Source organism: Hibiscus syriacus, unplaced genomic scaffold (assembly GCF_006381635.1).
Source record: "Hibiscus syriacus cultivar Baekdansim isolate YM2019G1 unplaced genomic scaffold, ASM638163v2 tig00110213_pilon, whole genome shotgun sequence".
Lineage (NCBI taxonomy): Eukaryota > Viridiplantae > Streptophyta > Magnoliopsida > Malvales > Malvaceae > Hibiscus > Hibiscus syriacus.
The window spans coordinates 2,209,960-2,233,258 of NW_024062630.1; the positions used below are offsets into that span (position 1 = coordinate 2,209,960).

The window sequence follows — 23,299 nt, forward strand, 5'->3', positions numbered from 1 at the left end:
GAAACATACTTAAAAATATTGAAACATAAATTACATATCTTTAAAAAAAGTTTCGATCCTTTTTATAAAAAGTATGGACACTTTCAACATATTATAATAAAATAGATAATTTTGTAATATAACCGGTATAAATATACCGGTCTTATGCGCGAATAGGTCTACAACCTATATCGACACTTTTTAATATTGTGTCGGTACTTTATGTCCATATTGGAAGAAAAATGTGTCGATACGATTTAAAAAAGTGTCGACATTTTACACATCGGAACCCATAATTATAATGTAATAGATAATTTTGTAATATAACCGGTATAAATATACCGGTCTTATGCGCGAATAGGTCTACAACCTATATCGACACTTTTTAATATTGTGTCGGTACTTTGTCCATATTGGAAGAAAAATGTGTCGATACGATTTAAAAAGTGTCGACATTTTACACATCGGAACCCATAATTATAATGTAATAGATAATTTTGTAATATAACCGGTATAAATATACCGGTTTTATGAGCGAATAGGTCTACAACCTATATCGACACTTTATAATATTGTGTCGGTACTTTATGTCCATACCATTTAAAAAAGTGTCGGTAATTTGAAGTAACGCGGTTTTTCTTCCTTCATTCAAATATTTATATGTACATACAATAGGAGTGATGTTGATACTTACGATATATTATATGGAGATCGTTGTCATTCCATTCCGTCTTCGAAAAAATCAGTTGATGTAGGCTGTGTGCTTGTACTCAAACTAAGCTTGACTTGAGGACATGTTAGTTTGTTATGCCCCTCACCGTTGCAGTACCCACATCGCCTAATTTGCTTCTCGACCTTGTTCTTCGGCACTTCTTTTCGCTTGCGTTGTTTTCGTTGAGGGTCACGAACATTGTTTACTACAATGCTCTGGTTGACTGAATGATTCAAACCAAACGAGTTTTCTAATTCTTCTATTAGTTTTTTCATCTCATCTCTTGCGGTTTTGAAAGACTCGTCTGTCTTTGATGCAATGTAGCATAACCTACTTGACGTTGAACGTAGAGCAGCGAACCTTGCCATTTGCATCACTTCTGGAGACACATTCAAATCAACATAGCTGGGTGCAGAAGCCTTCGCATCATTAGTCCACCTACTTTGAATCAAAGTCCCGGGCAAATATGTGTAGTCCAATTGCTTCAAAATGTGAAGTTGATGGCGACACGGAAGTCCAACGGTCTCGAATTTTTTGCAGGAGCAAATTAGAGTTTTCGTACGAGAATCAAAACTAATTTCAAATTTCCTATTTTTTCTGCGTACTTTGACAAAATATAATGTTGACATTCATCTGATAAGGACTTAATCTCTGCCTCAATCCGGTACAATGTCTCCCGTGTAAGCATCTTGGAACATGGCTTTCAAGGTCGACCAGTTTTGTGATCTGGAAGGGCTTCGTATGGGAACTTAAGTAATCCGCTTTCAACTCGTTCATACGCATTCTACTAATTCCATCTTCAATTGCACGAACAACATCTAAATATGTCTTCTTGTGTTTCAGTGCAATAGCTAGTGAAGCATTCATAGACTCGCACCTTTGTGTTGAGCGAATGGCAAAGAAATGACCGGTTAGATATGCTTGTGCCCATAAGTGTCGTGTATTTCCCTTCTCAATCACCCATGGATGCTTTTGGACGTTGAATTCTGAAACAATCGAACGCCATTGAATATCAAATTCCTTGGTTGTCCACCAGGAAGCCATGCATTTTGAGAATGCTGCTGTAAACTTTGGGTCACCAATGTTAGCTTGTGCATTGCGAGAAAGATGCCAAGAACATAATCTGTGCTTAGCATAAGGGATAACAGATTTGATAGCCCTCTGCATTGCCCTATCCCCATCGGTTACAACAGAAATAGGTGATTTATTCATCATGGCTTCTAAAAAATTCTGTAGCACCCACTCGAAAGATTGAGACGTTTCGTCAGCGATTATGGCAGTGGCAAACACAATTGTGTTATGGTGATGATTGACACCAACAATAGGCATAATTGGTCGACCATACAAATTATCTTTGTACGTTGTGTCGAACGCAATTACATCACCGAAGCATGTGTAATCCGATCTCGATGTAGAATCCGACCAAATAAGATTATACAATGCCCCCGATTCGTCTACCGAGTATGTCATAAAAAACCCGGGATCATCATGTTTCTTATAATCAAAGTAGGCAATAAGCGCATTCACATCCCCATCGACGATTTCCTTTGCTTTACCTCTTTGAAGTGCATTGTAGAGGTCTTTATGTGTAAATCCAACATTATGATAGCCCCCTGCCTGCTGCGTTAAATAGTTCATTACTTGTGACGTGCCAACACCGACCTCTTTCAATGTTGTTGCCTCATCGATATCAGCCTTACTTACAGCTCGATTAGAACGCATAAATGGTGTCATAGCAGATGTGCACAATGCATGATTATGTTTCTGATCAGACTTACTTATAACCCACTGATCGTTTGTATTTGTTGCTGTAACTACGACTCTAGCCTTACATCCTGTTCTTGTGACTGGCGTATGAGCACGTTGACGATCAACAGTATTGACTTTTGATACTCGAAACCCTTCTTTGGAACAACAAAATTCTTGTGTCTTCACATTCCCTTCCACGTCAAGCCGTGTTGTTCCCTTACGTGCACTAAACCCATGTTCCCGTGCGAATCCCTTGTAAAAGTGCCAAGCTTGATCACGTGAACAGAAGAGCTGACCAACCAATCTGTCAGATTCATCAACATTATGTACTTCATGGCATTCCTCGGTTGGCTTAACATTGTCTACATCAGTATTATCCATGGCAAAAATTTTGTTGTGCAAGTTCAGTGCTCCAGGAGTTGATGGATATGTAACGAAGGTTCATTTTGAACATGTTTCTGTAGTTAAAGGGGGGTACAACATTAAATTCGCAGTACATATTTAGGTATGTACAATAACTACAAGTATATTATCATTTTAAATTCGCAGTACACTGTTAAAAAAATTGAAACATAAATTACATAAGTTTTAAAAAAAGTATCGATCCTTTTTATAAAAAGTATGGACACTTTCAATATAATAGGTAAACATATGATGTAATAGGTAGCCCTTATATAATGTAATAGGTATCGTTTATATAATGTAATAGGTAATGGTTATATTGTAAAGTGTCTATCCTTTTTATAAAAGTGTCCATACTTTTTTCACTGTGGAAAACATTAATTTAAGGTTATCTTTTGAGTGAGTTTTAAGATATTAATTTAGTAATTATAGGCGTCTAATGATTTATTTTTTACGTTACGGTATATATTATTATTAAATTAAAAATTCTAAATAATATTTTATAAATATAAAACAATCAAATAATTTTTTGTGCAAATGAAATTATTAAATCAATATTGTAGGTGGAAAACATGAAACACTGTTAAAAAAATTGAAACATAAATTACATAAGTTTTAAAAAAGTATCGATCCTTTTTATAAAAAGTATGGACACTTTCAATATAATAGGTAAACATATGATGTAATAGGTAGCCCTTATATAATGTAATAGGTATCGTTTATATAATGTAATAGGTAATGGTTATATTGTAAAGTGTCTATCCTTTTTATAAAAGTGTCCATACTTTTTTCACTGTGGAAAACATTAATTTAAGGTTATCTTTTGAGTGAGTTTTAAGATATTAATTTAGTAATTATAGGCGTCTAATGATTTATTTTTTACGTTACGGTATATATTATTATTAAATTTAAAATTCTAAATAATATTTTATAAAATATAAAAACAATCAAATAATTTTTTGTGCAAATGAAATTATTAAATCAATATTGTAGGTGGAAAACATGAAACACTGTTAAAAAATTGAAACATAAATTACATAAGTTTTAAAAAAAGTATCGATCCTTTTTATAAAAAGTATGGACACTTTCAATATAATAGGTAAACATATGATGTAATAGGTAGCCCTTATATAATGTAATAGGTATCGTTTATATAATGTAATAGGTAATGGTTATATTGTAAAGTGTCTATCCTTTTTATAAAAGTGTCCATACTTTTTTCACTGTGGAAAACATTAATTTAAGGTTATCTTTTGAGTGAGTTTTAAGATATTAATTTAGTAATTATAGGCGTCTAATGATTTATTTTTTACGTTACGGTATATATTATTATTAAATTAAAAATTCTAAATAATATTTTTTATAAAATATCAAAACAATCAAATAATTTTTTGTGCAAATGAAATTATTAAATCAATATTGTAGGTGGAAAACATGAAACACTGTTAAAGTATCAATCCTTTTTATAAAAAGTATGGACACTTTCAATATAATATAATGTAATAGGTAAATTTGCAATGCTATCGGTATAAATATACTAGTTTACTTATAAAATAGGTAAATATAAGCGCTACCTATTACATTATATAAGCGCTACCTAGTATGTTATTGTACTTTATAATATTTCCGGTTAAATAATATAACATAACCGGTCTAAATTTTAACCGGTCACTTGTTTAACCGGTCACGCCGTATATTAGCCGTTTTTTAGGCGCCGCACCGCAGAACGACCCCTTTTCAAGAGGAATGCGTCTTGACCCGATTACTCTTTCCAATATATAGAGGCGCTTGGCCTAATCCTATTGGTGGCATTTGGGTGAAATCATGACAAAATCAAAGATGCTCTGCATTCCCTAATTAATAATCCTATTAATTTTAATTAATTATTGAGATTATAAACTTAAGGGTAAAATGTACCATTACTCACTAATCTATTATTTTTTTGTCACTAAATTATTTTTTGAAATAATTTTTGGCGATGATATAATTTAGAGTTTATGATTTATTTTGGTCTAAATAAAATTATTTAAAATATGAAACGCAAGTTGTTAACGAGGAGAATGGAAATAATTAAAAAAAAATCGTGTCAACACCTCTGTTGAATTTTTAACCGTTGATGATCAAAATGAAATACAATATTAATGATAATTTTGTCAAAAAAAGAAATTGTTGACTAAAATAATAAAAAATACTAAATTCATTAACGACTAATGATGTAGTTTAACCCAGACCAATTACCTAAAGGGTGCTTTGATCCTCATCCAAAAGATTCATTAGATAATGTAGCTTAACGTAACCATGAGAGGGTGGACATAACAGTGAATAAAAATGCGAAAACATAGATACTTATGTTTCAGCAAACATGAAACTAGAAAATTGAAAAAGTCAGATTGCTCCCAAAAGAAATGAAGCCGGCAGCATTACAGACCTGGTTGGCACATGCATGTGAACCACTTATGGTGCAATATTTAGTATGGTTTTTATTTCATTTTTAAATTGTTAGAAATTTGACACGCCACATCCAGGGAAAGAATCACATCAAGCATTTGATGTTTCAAACATGTGAAATTTGGAAATTTAATAAATCCCTCAACTGAATGTTATAATTAGACATTATATTTATTCATCAATTTTCAATCGAATTTTGATTTTTATGAATTGTTTCAATCAAATTATTTTAATAATGAATTTAAATTGATTAAGGGATGGCGCCTCATCTCGACTCCTGAGCAAACTTGCAATGATGGGAATAGTATCGTAAAACTGAGAATAAGCATGCTTCCTTCATTTAAACAATTTATCTTTAAAATAAAAAAGGAACTTCTCATTTTATGTTGACGCATAATGGATTGCAATAAAAATGTGGTATTTAGAAGTTAATTGAGTACGTAGTAATATAAACAAAAGATGTACCTACCGATACACAATCTCATGCAAAGAGTTAAAAAGAAAATGTCCAGAACTAGTCTATTGTCTGAACAAGTCTTAGAATAGCAGAGCATATGACATGTTCTCCAACAGTGCTTTTGTCGACTTTCATGTTGGAGCTGTGTATAATATTGTCGGACGTTTCCTATATACAATTATCGTACATGAATATCTAAAACCTCCATGTACAATATATAAAAGGATTAAAATAAATGCAGGATTCGGGGCCTTTTGTTCCCTTTGCTTGTTATTTAAGTAGGGAGATATGAATTCAACTACATTTTAAATTTTTTTAAATCAAAATTCTTAAGATTTAGGCGTTATGAAATATGTTGGTAGAAAGAGTGGGGTTATAACATATTATAGGTCGTTTATTTTTTATTTTTCGTAATAGGAAGATTGTAAGTCAAAGAAAGAATTGGGGTTTAAACAATCATGCATGGTGGTTTATATATTGATTTTTACTATTGATGTTAGGTTTAGGGTTATGATAGTTATCCGTAAGCTGTTAGGGTAGATAGACATTAGGCCCGTCCCAAATGATGTTTAGGCTCTGTGCTACTTTTTAAAATAAGGCCTCTAAAATATTTTATTATAAAATTTAATTTATCAAATTTAAAATTACGAGGGATCTACGAAACCTTTTTACCAAAATTTATCATGAAAACGATTAAAGATAATGCCAAAATCTTTGTTTATAACTTTCTTTGTCATTTTCTAGAGAACCAAACGGAAAGTTTGTTTTCCTTCGAACAAAAATATCGTTAGGGCACAAAAATTGTACATTGATAGACCTAAATGACATTTATGTGTGGGTCTACTAAATTTTGGGGCCCTGTGGTGTATCACATGCCACACTTGTCAATGAATATACTTGATAGATATGATTATCAAATAACGAGTTTGATTTTGACAGATTGCACGGGGCTATCAATGATAATGTCAAGAGATTATAGTTAGTCGAAGGATATGAAATTCCAAAAGTTTCTATAAATGGAGAAATTCCTCTGTAGACTACGATAAATAAAAGAGTGATAACAAAGATACATATTAAAAGATTATAATTAATCGGATGATGATCTAAACTTCTATCAATATAAATTCTTCTAAAACACTTCAATAAATAAATAGTTGTAAAAAAAACAACTTACAAAGAGATTAGAAGGATGTATAACAAAGTAAAATAATTAAAAATGGCAAGGATGGTAAATATTGAGCCTAAACCACATTATAAAACATGGTACACTAGGTCAAGTCATGTATATGGGAAAAGTGAAAGGGCATAGTAGTCGCGTTTAACTTCGATTCATCCTTATCCTCGTATCAAAGGTTATCCTTCCTCTGCATTTCATGGCTATGATGTCCCCACCCACTATTTAAGCTTAATAAAGGGCGATTGCGATTTCAACGTTGGTTTGGCAAAATCAAATCAATTACATCCCCCACCCCCTTCTCTTTTGTCTCCATTAATCTTTTGGCACAGTCACAATTGAGTTTTCCCACCTTAATCTCCATTAAAGTCTATCATCAAATCTTAAACAAAGTTGGAATCTTTTATGAAATTTCTCTATTTTCACACCACTGTTTAATTTGAACCCTTCCAATAGTAGCATACTATAAAATTCCCAAATCAAAACCACTTTTTTTATACCACCGAGGACAATGGGGAACAGCATGGGAGGAAGAAAGAAGGCAAAGGTGATGAAAATCGATGGCGAAACTATCAAGTTAAAGACACCAATTCGAGCTTGGGACGTAGTGAAGGATTATCCAGGCCATGTTTTGTTGGAATCGGAGGCCGTGAAGCATTACGGGATTCGTGCTAAGCCATTAGAGCCACAACAGGATTTGAAGCCTAAGAAAATTTACTTCCTGGTGGAGCTTCAAAAGTTTCCGGATGACAAAGCACCCAGGAGAGTCCGTTCGGGAGGGATTCATATGAGCGCTAAAGATAGATTAGAGTGCTTGAAGTTGTCGAGAAGAACGGTCTCCGATGTGTCCATGGTTCGAGCATCGTCGAGCCTAGGGCTGATGGGATCGGACCTGCTGAGTCCGGGGGATTGATGACTGTCAAAATGAGGCTGCCCAAGTCTCAAATGGCCAAGTTGGTGGAAGAGAGCAGAGATGGTGTCGAGGTGGCCAATAAGATCCTTGATCTTTATATCGAAAAAGTCGGCGGTGGTGCCGATAATCAAATCCACCGTGAAGCAGGGCCGTGGAAACCTGACCTTGGTAGCATTGGAGAAAACTTCAAGGCCAAACGAGAGGTATGCTCTCTTTTTTCCAACCCCTTTTTTTATGTTCTATAATTTACTTCAATCAATTTCAAACAAAGAAAATCCAGGAAATTAGGTAAACTTACTGGAAAAATAAAGGAAATTCACATGTTAAGTAAAGCTAACAACTGAATTTTGAATGATTATTTTTGGGCCTACGTGTTGTTAATTTGTAATACAAAGAGCGGTTAATTGCTAAAAATGGTTGTTTAAAATAAATCAAAGGGTTTGGTGAGTGATGCAAAGGTTGTTTTGGTAGCTAGCCAAGAAGATAGGCCAACTTCAGAGATCTACAGTACCTGAACTCACCCATTCAGATAGTCTCACTTTACTAAAATCTACAATAATTCTTCATTAGGCAACAATTCAAGATTTAGTGAAATTAATATCTTTATAATCAAAGCTGAAAATAATTATTTTAGTGTTAAGATTTTACTTTGAGTATCAATGATTTATCTCGAATAAACTATAATTTATACATATGTAGATAGGATAATTCGTCCTTTAAATTGCTATGACTTGTGATTATGATTCTTTTTAGTCTTTATTTAAGATGTAATTCTTTTAGACTTATTAATTTATCTAACAAAATTAAGTGTTTGAACAACGTTTAAGATTTAAATAAGTGTAGGTACAAAGAAAAGGATCTAAGTTTTTTTCTTTCGTAATTGTAAGTTTAAGACGTTAGAAATTTTCCTCCTTGTTTTAATTTTAATTTCACGTTGACATTATCTATGGGGGAAGTTAGTTTAATTTGAAAGTCAAAACAAAAATGTCAAACGAAAAGAGTAATTAATCTTTTTTTCTCATTTTCAAAGTTTAATATAAGAAATGGTCTTTGAATATATTCAATAGATAGTTAAAGGTCATCGACATCAATTCTAGACATGAACCGTCTTTTCTGTTTCCCCTTTCTTAATCACATAATTATACATATTAAAATATGTAAATTAAACTTATCGAAACTCAAAAAATCTATGGAGGAAATTATTTATAAATTTTCTATAATATATATGAGTTAGAGAAACTTTTGGGTTGATTAAAATATTCTTCATTAGACTTATTTTATTAAAATTTTTAGTTTTATAACAATAAAACAAATATTATTTTTGTTCCTAATAACAATTTAAATAGTTTTAATCATATTGAAAGTGTAATTATAGAGGAATATAAAGTATAATTCAATATTTTATTAACTTTTCTTGTATTTTATTTTTATTTAATTTCAATATAATAAATAATAGTACAAATTTCTGTGGAGTATAATCCAATATGAATACATAATAATAGACAGTTTTAAAATTTTAAGAATCTATAATAACAATATATATTTTTGAAGAGATGTAAAAAAAAATATTATAAAAGTTAAAAAAAATAAGGCTTCATTTATTGGGAAAAAACAGATTGAAAAAAATAAATATTTTAAAATATTTCAGATAAAAATTACATTTAATCAGCTTTTGTAATTCTTATATCACAATTTATTTCAGATAAAAATATTTCTACTTGATAATAGTTACACTTATACAACTACTTAAATTATAAATCTTAATGTTACTCAATTATATCTTCCAATTTTCAGAATATCTTATAGTCGTATATATTTAAATTATCTTTACATAAAACAAATATAATTATTTAAAATAAAGAACAAATGTATGTATATGTCAAACAATCACGTTGTTCCTACGGAGCAATATTACAAAGAACCGAAATTTGACTTTTAAACATTCAAAATCTATAAATACATGTTTTATTTGGTCAAATTTTAGCACCCAAAGTTTTGAAGAATATTTCGTCTCTGGTCGATAACTTATATACATGTTTTTTTTCTCTCTCCCTTGGTTAGATACATAGTAAGGTTGCTTATAATTGATTATTTTATAATTGTTTTTATGATTTGGAATGAGCAGAAGCGAGTGAGCTTTATTCCACGAGAAGAGGGAGAAATTGGTTTAGCAAGTCAGCTTCAGCCCCATTAGTAGTTTTCTTTTACATGATTTGTTTGATTTTGAATAGAGAATTATTGTAAATATTGAAATACACGACTGCATGAAATGTTTGGTTGTGGTTGTGTGTTATTATTGTTATTTTTCATAAATTTATATATCATAAATCGTGTTCGAACATCAAGAATGTCATTGATATGAAGGTTTAGTGTCAAATAATTAAAAATTATCTTTAAACATCTTGTACTTACCCCATATTAATATAAAATTAATTAATTAAACCAGTTATCCAGCAAGGGATATGAAATCACAATTGCAACAAATCCAATTGTTCAGGTTTTATTTATTTATTAGTTTATTTTGAAAGTCAGCAGAGTTTATGAAGCACAATAAAACGACACTGTTTACAAACTTGAGCAACTAGACTTAAAGCAAACGGTGAAAATAATGTTTAGTTCCCTCGTTAAGTCGTCAGTTTCAAGGAAGGTTGTGTGAAGTGACATGTCTAGAAATATTTTTTTAAGGTGAACATATGTATAAAATTTATGCATGGGTAAACACTAAAAAATTTCAGAGTAATTACTGTTAATAAAATAGATGATTAATTAAAATAATAATTTTAAATTTTAACGTTTTCTATCCCAAGTATGTTGTAGATCCGCCACCAGTTGTGTGATATGATAAGAAGAAAAAAAAGGAATTTGAATGTGGGCGATTCAAACCAATGGATGGTACCATAATGATGATGCTGATAATTTCTAAAGAAAATCTGCAAAAAAGCAGGAAAATGAATCCACTTTGGAAAATGAGAAAAAGAAAACACGCACAAGTGATGCGTTAAAATAATGGAGACTGGTAAAGTTATAAAACGTGGATTCATCTTTAAACACCTTGATTGAATTCAATGGAAAGCTGCCCCATCTCCGGTAAGAATCCACTTTCAATTCCATAGCAACTTTAGCCGATCTTGAAATTTCTGTTCCTTGTGCACTAAATATCAAAGAAAAATACCTTGTTTGCTTCCATAATAACAGCTTCTTTACAAGCAAACTAGTAACATATAATTTCCAGTTTATTCACATCTTCTTTTACCAGTCACCCGATACCACCACATGCGGCCTGGACTGGCATTTTTCACTATATATGCTTATGAAAACTTCACGTTACAAACACCACCAAAACAATCACAAATCAGTTGGGGTGCAAACCAGAGCTCTTTGCTGTAAATGTCTCAAGCTCTGCTCCATACTCACTTGCACCATCTCTGCCAGCATCTTCTTTGCTTTACTAGATTGCTCGTCTCCGTCTATCTGAGAGATTATGTTGCAAACAATGTTCTCTAGTGTCGGGCTCGATCTCCGATCTCGGATATGGACTCTCCCTCAATAACCTCAAAAGGGTCTTAGCTTTTGTCTGAGATTTTGGTGTTCCTTGCACTGTTAGCTCCAGTACTCCCGGAATTACACCTTCTCTAAGAATCGGTTCCCTATATTTACATCGGTCGCTCTCGCATATTGTCAGCAGTGCCCCAACGGCATGTTCCCTTCCCTGGAGAGTGCCGTTTTCCAGCACCTCAACGACTGCTAATATTCCACCATCTTCAGCTGCCAAAATTGTTCTTCCTTCATCGAAACCGACCAAAGATTCAATCACGGAACAGCATTTTTCTGCAGTTTTCGAAGATTTTTTCGAGGCTTTCAGTAATCTAACAATGGCAGGGATGGGACTGGTTTCTTTAATGACGGTAAGATTGTCGGCATGCGTCGAGAGATTGGATAGAGCCATCACAGCATCAACCTTTTCTTGTGTGGTTCCGTGTCTAAGGATTTGTACCAGCAGAGGAATGGCACCGGATGAGCCGATAATCGGCTTGTTGTTGACAGAAGCAGAAAGAGTGAGCAAAGCTGCTGTTGCAGTGCCCTGTATGTTTAAGTTATCACTTTGAAGGAATCTAATAATTGCCTCCAACGCACCTGCTTCGACAATGCTAATCTTATTCCTGCACAATTTGATGCAAATTAATACCTTAATAACATCTCTTCATTCAAACTCAAACACCAAACAGTGACAATTACAATATCATAAAGCTTTTAATTAATCCAATTGGGTTGCTTCATTTCTAAGGAAGCAAAATGAATACTTTCTTATATTGATAGGAAAAAAACACAGCTCCTAAAGGGAAAAATAGATGGATTCAAATCCTCCTCTTTGAAGAAAAGTCACCAAACCAGTTATGATGTAAAAACGATAACTTCAACTAGAAGATAAGAGGAGGTTTCAAAAAAGAAGAACAACCACACTTTTTAATCAAATTAATAAATATATATATATATATATATATACACCCTTCAACCAAAAACGGAAACGAAAAGAAGCACCTAATTCTTTGTAAAGGAATAATCCCAGAATTAAATCCATCTTTACTTTAAAGTTTGAACCATATGAAAAGGAAGGAAAATAGCGTGATTCATCGATATCACCTTCTCCAATTAATTTGTTTATAAAATTTATTTTAGACTATATTTTATTAAATTGTACGGTCAAAAACTTCTGGGGAAAAAGAAGAAATCATGTTTTGATGCTCTGCTATGCGGATTTTCTGAATAACCAATCAGGAAATATATATAAAAATTAGTACTCTTTCTCATGTTAAAAAAGAAAATAGTAACATCTGAAGTAAAGAATAATCAACGTGAAAAAATCAATCTTTTACGAACTCCAATTCCCAAGAAAAAGCTACCCTAAAACATTAAATTAATTGTCAAACATCCGAATCACGAAAAACGTAATTTGAAACGTCAGGAAATTTTTTTCATAATAAAGAAACGTTAGTTGTGGAGATTATTAAAGGGTGAACGTACTTTTCGTCTTTAACGGCAAGATTGAGGAGGGCGAGAAGGACAGACTCGTGGTGGGACTCAGGTGAGTCAACTCGGATCATTGAAACGAGTGGGATAACAGCGTCGGCGAGGACCCGCCGACACCTCTGGGAAGTTTTGGTGAGACGGCGGATTTCCTTGGCGGCTTGAAGCTTGGAATCATCATCGTCGTATCGGATTAACTGCAGGGCCCGAAGGACGGCTGAGGTTTCTCCACGTGGCGTGACGTCCACGTCTGACGAAGAAGGGATCTGATATTCAGCGGCGGCATCCATTGGAAGAAGAAGAAAAGAGTCGGTGGCTGAAGAGAAAGTACAGAGAAAAAAAAATCTAAAGTGGAAACTGGTAAAGAGAGCGAACGAGAGAGAAAAATTAAATGATTGTATTTTATTATTATCATTTGAAAGAGGTGGCGTCAAGCAACAGTTTAAACCACATGCAGTGACTGAAATATACAAATAAATAAGCCAAAAAGTATACTACCGTTGTGGGCAAATTTGCTCTGATGCAGCTTTGAAAAAAAATGGTTGATATAATAGAGGAGAAAAAGTATTTTTTTTAAATAGGACATTTTAAATAATATTGTCGGAAGAACATAATATACGTCTCGAAAACATTGTCGAATTGAACAGCATCTTTAAGTTCTGATCAAACGACCATGGCTAATCTCCCTCTCTTTCTCTCTCTTCTCTTTCATTGCTGCAGTCTCTCTTCCTTTCTCTCTGCTACACAGTCAAGTTTAATGCAACGACAAAAATAAAGAGTACGAAGATGTCATGTGTTCGAAGAGGGTAGTTCTGCGGTGCGGCGCCTAAAAAACGGTTAATATACGGCGTGACCGGTAAAATAAGTGACCGGTTAAAATTTAGACCGGTTATGTTATATTATTTAACCGAAAATATTATAAAGTACAATAACATACTAGGTAGCGCTTATATAATGTAATAGGTAGGCTTATATTTACCTATTTTATAAGTAAACCGGTATATTTATACTGATAGCATTGCAAATTTACCTATTACATTATAATATGTTGAAAGTGTCCATACTTTTTATAAAAAGGATCGATAATTTTTTTAAAGTTATGTAATTTATGTTTCAATTTTTTTAATAGTGTTTCATGTTTTTCACCTACAATATTAATTTAATAATTTCATTTGCACAAAAAATTATTTGATTGTTTTGATATTTTATAAAATAATATTTAGAATTTAAATTTAACAATATTAACCAAAGATAATAATAATATGTAATATATGTTTATTATTTTTAATTTAATAATATATATCCTAACGTAAAAAATAAATCATTAGACGCCTATAATTACTAAATTAATATCTTAAAACTCACTCAAAAGATAACCTTAAATTAATGTTTTCCACAATGAAAAAAGTATGGACACTTTTATAAAAAGGATAGATACTTTACAACTACCTATTACATTATATAAACGATACCTATTACATTATATAAGCGCTACCTATTACATCATATTTTTACCTATTATATTGAAAGTGTCCATACTTTTTATAAAAAGGATCGACATTTTTTTTAAAGTTATGTAATTTATGTTTCAATTTTTTTAATAGTGTTTTATGTTTTCCACCTACAATATTAATTTAATAATTTCATTTACACAAAAAATTATTTGATTGTTTTGATATTTATAAAATAATATTTAGAATTTAAATTTAACAATATTAACCAAAGATAATAATAATATGTAATATATATGTTTATTGTTTTTAATTTAATAATAATATATATCGTAATGTAAAAAATAAATCATTAGACGCCTATAATTACTAAATTAATATCTTAAAACTCACTCAAAAGATAACCTTAAATTAATGTTTTCCACAGTGAAAAAAGTATGGACACTTTTATAAAAAGGATAGATACTTTACAACTGCCTATTACATTATATAAACGATACCTATTACATTATATAAGCGCTACCTATTACATCATATTTTTACCTATTATATTGAAAGTGTCCATATTTTTTATAAAAAGGATCGACACTTTTTTTAAAGTTATGTAATTTATGTTTCAATTTTTTTAATAGTGTTTTATGTTTTCCACCTACAATATTAATTTAATAATTTCATTTACACAAAAAATTATTTGATTGTTTTGATATTTTATAAAATAATATTTAGAATTTAAATTTAACAATATTAACCAAAGATAATAATAAATATGTAATATATATGTTTATTGTTTATAATTTAATAATAATATATATCGTAATGTAAAAAATAAATCATTAGACGCCTATAATTACTAAATTAATATCTTAAAACTCACTCAAAAGATAACCTTAAATTAATGTTTTCTACAGTGAAAAAAGTATGGACACTTATAAAAAAGATAGATAATTTACAACTACCTATTACATTATATAAACGATACCTATTACATTATATAAGCGCTACCTATTACATCATATTTTTACCTATTATATTGAAAGTGTCCATACTTTTTATAAAAAGGATCGACACTTTTTTTTTAAAGTTATGTAATTTATGTTTCAATTTTTTTTAATAGTGTTTTATGTTTTCCACCTACAATATTAATTTAATAATTTCATTTACACAAAAAATTATTTGATTGTTTTGATATTTTATAAAATAATATTTAGAATTTAAATTTAACAATATTAACCAAAGATAATAATAAATATGTAATATATGTTTATTATTTTAATTTAATAATAATATATATCGTAATGTAAAAAATAAATCATTAAACGCCTATAATTACTAAATTAATATCTTAAAACTCACTCAAAAGATAACCTTAAATTAATGTTTTCTACAGTGAAAAAAGTATGGACACTTTTATAAAAAAGATAGATACTTTACAACTACCTATTACATTATATAAACGATACCTATTACATTATATAAGCGCTACCTATTACATCATATTTTTACCTATTATATTGAAAGTGTCCATACTTTTTATAAAAAGGATCGACACTTTTTTTTAAAGTTATGTAATTTATGTTTCAATTTTTTTAATAGTGTTTTATGTTTTCCACCTACAATATTAATTTAATAATTTCATTTACACAAAAAATTATTTGATTGTTTTGATATTTTATAAAATAATATTTAGAATTTAAATTTAACAATATTAACCAAAGATAATAATAAATATGTAATATATATGTTTATTGTTTTTAATTTAATAATAATATATATCGTAATGTAAAAAATAAATCATTAGACGCCTATAATTACTAAATTAATATCTTAAAACTCACTCAAAAGATAACCTTAAATTAATGTTTTCTACAGTGAAAAAAGTATGGACACTTTTATAAAAAGGATAGATACTTTACAACTACCTATTACATTATATAAACGATACCTATTACATTATATAAGCGCTACCTATTACATCATATTTTTACCTATTATATTGAAAGTGTCCATACTTTTTATAAAAAGGATCGACACTTTTTTTTAAAGTTATGTAATTTATGTTTCAATTTTTTTTAATAGTGTTTTATGTTTTCCACCTACAATATTAATTTAATAATTTCATTTACACAAAAAATTATTTGATTGTTTTGATATTTTATAAAATAATATTTAGAATTTAAATTTAACAATATTAACCAAAGATAATAATAAATATGTAATATATATGTTTATTATTTTTAATTTAATAATAATATATATCGTAACGTAAAAAATAAATCATTAGATGCCTATAATTACTAAATTAATATCTTAAAACTCACTCAAAATATAACCTTAAATTAATGTTTTCCACAATGAAAAAAGTATGGACACTTTTATAAAAATGATAGATACTTTACAACTACCTATTACATTATATAAACGATACCTATTACATTATATAAGCGCTACCTATTACATCATATTTTTACCTATTATATTGAAAGTGTCCATACTTTTTATAAAAAGGATCGACACTTTTTTTAAAGTTATGTAATTTATGTTTCAATTTTTTTTAATAGTGTTTTATGTTTTCCACCTACAATATTAATTTAATAATTTCATTTACACAAAAAATTATTTGATTGTTTTGATATTTTATAAAATAATATTTAAAATTTAAATTTAACAATATTAACCAAAGATAATAATAAATATGTAATATATATGTTTATTGTTTTTAATTTAATAATAATATATATCGTAATGTAAAAAATAAATCATTAGACGCCTATAATTACTAAATTAATATCTTAAAACTCACTCAAAAGATAACCTTAAATTAATGTTTTCCACAGTGAAAAAAGTATGGACACTTTTATAAAAAGGATAAATACTTTACAACTACCTATTACATTATATAAATGATACCTATTACATTATATAAGCGCTACCTATTACATCATATTTTTACCTATTATATTGAAAGTGTCCATACTTTTTATAAAAAGGATCGATACTTTTTTTAAAGTTATGTAATTTATGTTTCAATTTTTTTAATAGTGTTTCATGTTTTCCACCTACAATATTAATTTAATAATTTCATTTACAAAAAAAAATTATTTGATTGTTTTGATATTTTATAAAATAATATTTAGAATTTAAATTTAACAATATTAATCAAAGATAATAATAAATATGTAATATATATATTTATTGTTTTTAATATAATAATAATATATATCGTAACGTAAAAAATAAATCATTAAACGCCTATAATTACTAAATTAATATCTTAAAACTCACTCAAAAGATAACCTTAAATTAATGTTTTCCACAATGAAAAAAGTATGGACACTTTTATAAAAATGATAGATACTTTACAACTACCTATTACATTATATAAACGATACCTATTACATTATATAAGCGCTACCTATTATATCATATTTTTACCTATTATATTGAAAGTGTCCATACTTTTTATAAAAAGAATCGATACTTTTTTTAAAGTTATGTAATTTATGTTTCAATTTTTTTTAATAGTGTTTCATGTTTTCCACCTACAATATTAATTTAATAATTTCATTTACACAAAAAATTATTTGATTATTTGATATTTTATAAAATATTATTTAGAATTTAAATTTAACAATATTAACCAAAAATAATAATAAATATGTTTTCCACAGTGAAATAAGTATGGACACTTTTATAAAAATGATATATACTTTTTTTAAAGTTATGTAATTTATGTTTCAAATTTTTTAATAGTGTTTGATGTTTTCCACCTACAATATTAATTTAATAATTTCATTTACACAAAAAATTATTTGATTTTTTGATATTTTATAAAATATTATTTAGAATTTAAATTTAACAATATTAACCAAAGATAATAATAAATATGTTTTCCACAGTGAAATAAGTATAAACACTTTTATAAAAATGATATATACTTTTTTTAAAGTTATGTAATTTATGTTTCAATTTTTTTTAATAGTGTTTCATGTTTTCCACCTACAATATTAATTTAATAATTTCATTTACACACAAAATTATTTGATTGTTTTGATATTTTATAAAATATTATTTAGAATTTAAATTTAACAATATTAACCAAAGATAATAATAAATATATTTTCACAGTGAAATAAGTATGGACACTTTTATAAAAAGGATAGATATTTTACAATATAACAAGTAAAAATATGACAAAACCAGATTCATTATGATAAAACCGGTAAAATTTACTTGATATGTTAAAAGTATGGACACTTTTATAAAAAAGATAGATACTTACCGATAACCAAAGTTTACCGGTTACCAAATTTTTTAATAGTTTTTCATATTTTCTACCTAAAACATTATTAGTTGTCAACATAATAGGTACCGCTAAACCGAATTTATTAAATACATTTTAATGTATCTGGTACTGCCGTATATTAGCCGTATATTAACCCGCCTTTCCTGAGACAATCCCGTTAGAAGACGTCATTCACTTTAGGCATCTTCCGACATTCACTATAACTTTCACCCTACTTTAAATTTTCTTCTCTCTTACATCAGTCATTTTTTTCAAAGTTCAATCAAGCATTTTTGCTTACCCTTGTGCTACATCTTGAGTTATTCTCATTTAAATTTAAACCTGTTCTAATTATCGATATAATATATAAAAGTATCTAAAATTAAATATATATTTTTTATTTTTAAATTTAAAAGGATCTAGATAATATATATTATAATTATATTAAAAACTATATATTAATTAATTATAAATTTGTTTATTAATACTATAAATCATTTAAATGTATTATTTATAATTATAATAATTAACATTTACTTTAAATTTTTTATTTGTTCAATTAGACATAATTGTATAGTAAGCTTATGTTTCAAATTCTAATTATATCACATTTTAATTAAATAAATAAATCTATGTTAATTAAATTTGTTCAAAATACTTATTACTGATATCATAATGATTAGATCTGTTTGGATGCAGATAAAAATCGTTAATATTACTAGAAAGGAAAAATATTTAAAATTATAATAAAAGTTTATAATCAAAAAAATAAATTAAACATATAACTATAACATATTCCTATAATCATTAACACAATAAACTAGTCACTTAGAATCATATAATGATCATACAAGGAAAAATTAAAAAAATCATCCAAAAAACTTAAATAACATATAGATACGAACAAATCCGACTAATCAACAAACGAACCACAACAAGATATCAAACTACTAAAAGATAACCAACAATCACAAAATAGAGTAAAGAGTAGTGAGAAAAGTATCTTTAAACACAAACCACATATTTAAATCCAATCTAATAGTACAAAATAGAATAAATTAATAGAATGATAAACAAATGTTATCTTGATAATTCGAAACGACATAAAATCTAATCTTAATAAAAATAATTAGATAATGATTGTCGCTAAATGAATAATATGTATGTAAAGATCATGGTGTTATTTTAAATATTTTAATAAAATGTTGAATAAACATTATTTCAATTATCATTAATAGGACGCTAATAAATATGTTTTCACAATTACTTGAATTTGACATGATAATTATCTTAAAACTGAACAATTTATATTTAACACACTGCAACTTTCTTTTAGAAATACATCTAACTATTTGATATGAAATATCAAATTTCAACAATTCTAAATTCAAATTATTGAGTTTGGATTAAAAATATTTTATTTTGAGTTAAAATTTCCTTTTATCTTTTCATTTCTTCATAACAAAATTATTTTAATTTCCAATTATACAAATTCAAATTACTATTTTTGTTGTGCCAATTAAGTTCAAATTCGTGAAATGAAAATTTTCAAATTCAAATTGATTTTATCATTTTTATTTCCTATCATTGTCGGCCCAATGACGGAAAGATAACATAGAAGGAAAGGAAAAAGAAATGGAGGAAACTAAAACACATGTTCCCAAAAACAAGTTTCTTCTTCTGTCAGGGAAGGAAAAGTCACGTTTTCCAAATATACTTAAATTACATTTGGGGACAATTAATTGACACCCCTTTCAATCCTCTGAATTTTAATTTTTGGATAGCATAAATTATAGAACAAGTCATTCGGATGTTAGTAAGTTTACAAATGAATGACTTATTTTTAAAAATTATAACGAATCATTTAATTAATCAATTGTCATACACCACAAATTATCTAATAAGATTAAAAATGAATCATTCAACTATTAGTAAAATTATAAATAGATAATTTAATTTAAAAAAATAACAAATGAGTCACTCCAATTAGTTGGAAAAGAAGACTCATTCCAGGGTTTTGGCACTTCAAAAATCGAGGGTTTAATTCGAATACATGAATAGTTGTCGTTAAAGAAGAAACTATCGAATGATGGACGACATAGATAGAATTTCAAGAAATTTAAAAGATCTGAAGTAATTTCACGGTTTTCAAAAGATATTCTTAATAATCTCATCTAATAAATTGAATAAGAGATCATGGTGAAATTAGGTTTCATCGACTATCTATACAATGGCCTATAACAGTCAGTGCAATGATACATGCAGAGAGAAACGTAGAATTTATTGTAGGAGGTGAATCTGTAAAATTTTAGGAGTAAATTTATTAAATCTAGGGGTGAAAATAGAATTTTAATAAAAAATATCTAAACTATAAGGTAATTTCAATTTTCAGGGAACAACTACTTTATCCTTACCCTTACATGCAGAGAGATACATGACTTTATTGTTATAATTAATTTATTGGGTAACTTGATTTGTAAGTATATGAAATCTAATTTATTGGATACATGTTCGCTAAGAATCTTAGAATTGTATTCATGTTCATTTAATTTAAAATTATGTGTGTTCATGTTAAATTCATTTAACATACGTGAATATATCCTTTTTAGAGTTTATAAACATATTCATTTAATATGTTCACAAACATTAAACAAAAATATTTGAAACATTAAGCTTATGTTCTCATGAATATGTTCATGAACATATAACTGAACACATATACGAATAATTAAAAATATACTTGAATAATAAAACAAAAAATCATATATGAACATAATTCTACTTATATATAATAACCAAATATAAATATTAATAATTATAATAAACTAATAAGATAAATATAAATATTTTTAAATATCTTTTTATAAAAAAATATCAAATTTAAATAAATGAACTAATAAATGACCTTATAAACATACTAGTAAATAAACTTAAAAACAAACAAATAAACGAGTTTATAGATGAACTAATAAATAAGTTTATTTGTGAATAATAAACGGATCAAAGACATCCCTGATCAAACTCGTTCGTTTAATAAATAAACATATTTTTCATTTATACTCATTTATTTAATATAATATTGAATATAACAAAAAAACATATACCAATAATTCATGAGTAATTATCGGAATGTTTTATTCATTTACAACCTTAGACATTGGCATATTTAAAGAACATGCATCTAATTGTATACATGTTTGTACCTACTAAAACTAAAAGTAAAGCTTTCAATTGACATCTTCCTTCTCCATTAGGTTGTGGGTTCAATACTTATTATGAGCAAAATTCTCATTCTCTCTTATGGTAGGAATTATTAAAAGAAAAACAAACGATATAATTATTATAATGATCTAATTTTAAAGGAAGTAGAAGAATATTAGGCTAGATTTGTTGAATTCGAGGCATTTTATAGTGAAACAAACACTAGATTTGTGTTCAGAAGGTAAAAAAGAATCAGGTGATAATTTTGGGATCCAATGATCGTTGACAACAACAATTGGAGTCGAATTCATGTGTCAAATTAACATTTACCTAAAGTTTATAAGCTAAAATGATATTCATCTAAAGTTTAAGAGTCAAATTAATATGGTATCTAAAGTTTAAGATTCAAATTAAAAATAATAAAATCTTCTACTAACATCAAACTAACTTGGGAAATTAATGTGGTTCCCATCGTAGGATCTCGACCCATCACCAGGGGAACTATTAGTAGTCGGAGTAAATTCCATCTCAACATGCTTAATATCGGAATCTAGGTCCCCCACGTCAGGAGGTTTCTCATTATGGCGGCGGCGCTTTTTACTTTAAGGTTCCACGATGTGGCTAAATATAGTATCGATACTATTATCAAAGTATTAATACTGTCTAAACTTATTTTTAGTAAAACTGACTCATGTTTAACTACGTGCCACATCAAATACCCATTTCATACATGCCAAATATCATGCTACTTAAAATTAATGCATTGATATTCAGTGTTTTTGTCCAGTTAATATAAATTTAATTGATAAAATCAATAAAAATATTAAAATTCAATGGTGTTTATAACAATTTGCCCTAATATTAAAATCACGACAATACTAAAACAAAAGTAGATTAATTTCCCAACAACCATATTTTGAGGAAGGAAAATAATAAATGAGTAACAAAAAGGAGTCACCACTGTCGAGCACTCCTTACTTGATGAGATTATGACCGATGAGGGTGCTGGAACTATGATCGCCGGTTAAACATTGACATACTCTTCTCTTTTTTGTTAGTTTTCCAATTTATTGCAATTATGAATGCATTGCCACAAATTTCAATGCCTTTTTTGTATTAGTTCCTGAACAATGTTCCAACTGTGAGATGTTGAAATTTGCTGGCTCTGGTTCTGCTTCAGTCTCGTGTGGCAAGAATAAAATGAGTAATGGAACCTGAGCACAATTTCAATTAAGCTGCACATGTATGATACTGGCAGAGGCTTTATGTTTCAATTGCTCTGCCTTGAATCACCTTCCTTAACTTCAACACGTTCCTCTCTCCAATTAAAAATTTCAACTCGTACAATTTTAATCTCGTGTACCCGATTTTAAACACCCCTAACTGAATGTGACACTTGTAAACTCGACGTTAAGTAAATGCCGGATTTGTGATGTGATATGATATTTTTTTAATTAATAATTATATTTTTACATGCATACTAAAATATAAACATATAAAATTATA

At 28.4% G+C, this 23,299-nt stretch overlaps 1 long non-coding RNA gene and 2 pseudogenes across 1 annotated transcript; 2 read left to right on the top strand and 1 right to left on the bottom strand.

The window, feature by feature from the left end:
* Positions 1 to 178: 178 nt before the first annotated feature.
* Positions 179 to 22,930, top strand: LOC120113943. Its single transcript, XR_005515350.1, has 3 exons — positions 179 to 190; positions 5,803 to 5,807; positions 22,852 to 22,930. It is a non-coding gene; the product is annotated as an uncharacterized LOC120113943 (long non-coding RNA).
* Positions 7,365 to 10,065, top strand: LOC120113942 (annotated as a pseudogene).
* On the bottom strand, positions 10,993 to 13,222 carry LOC120113941 (annotated as a pseudogene).
* Positions 22,931 to 23,299: the final 369 nt, after the last annotated feature.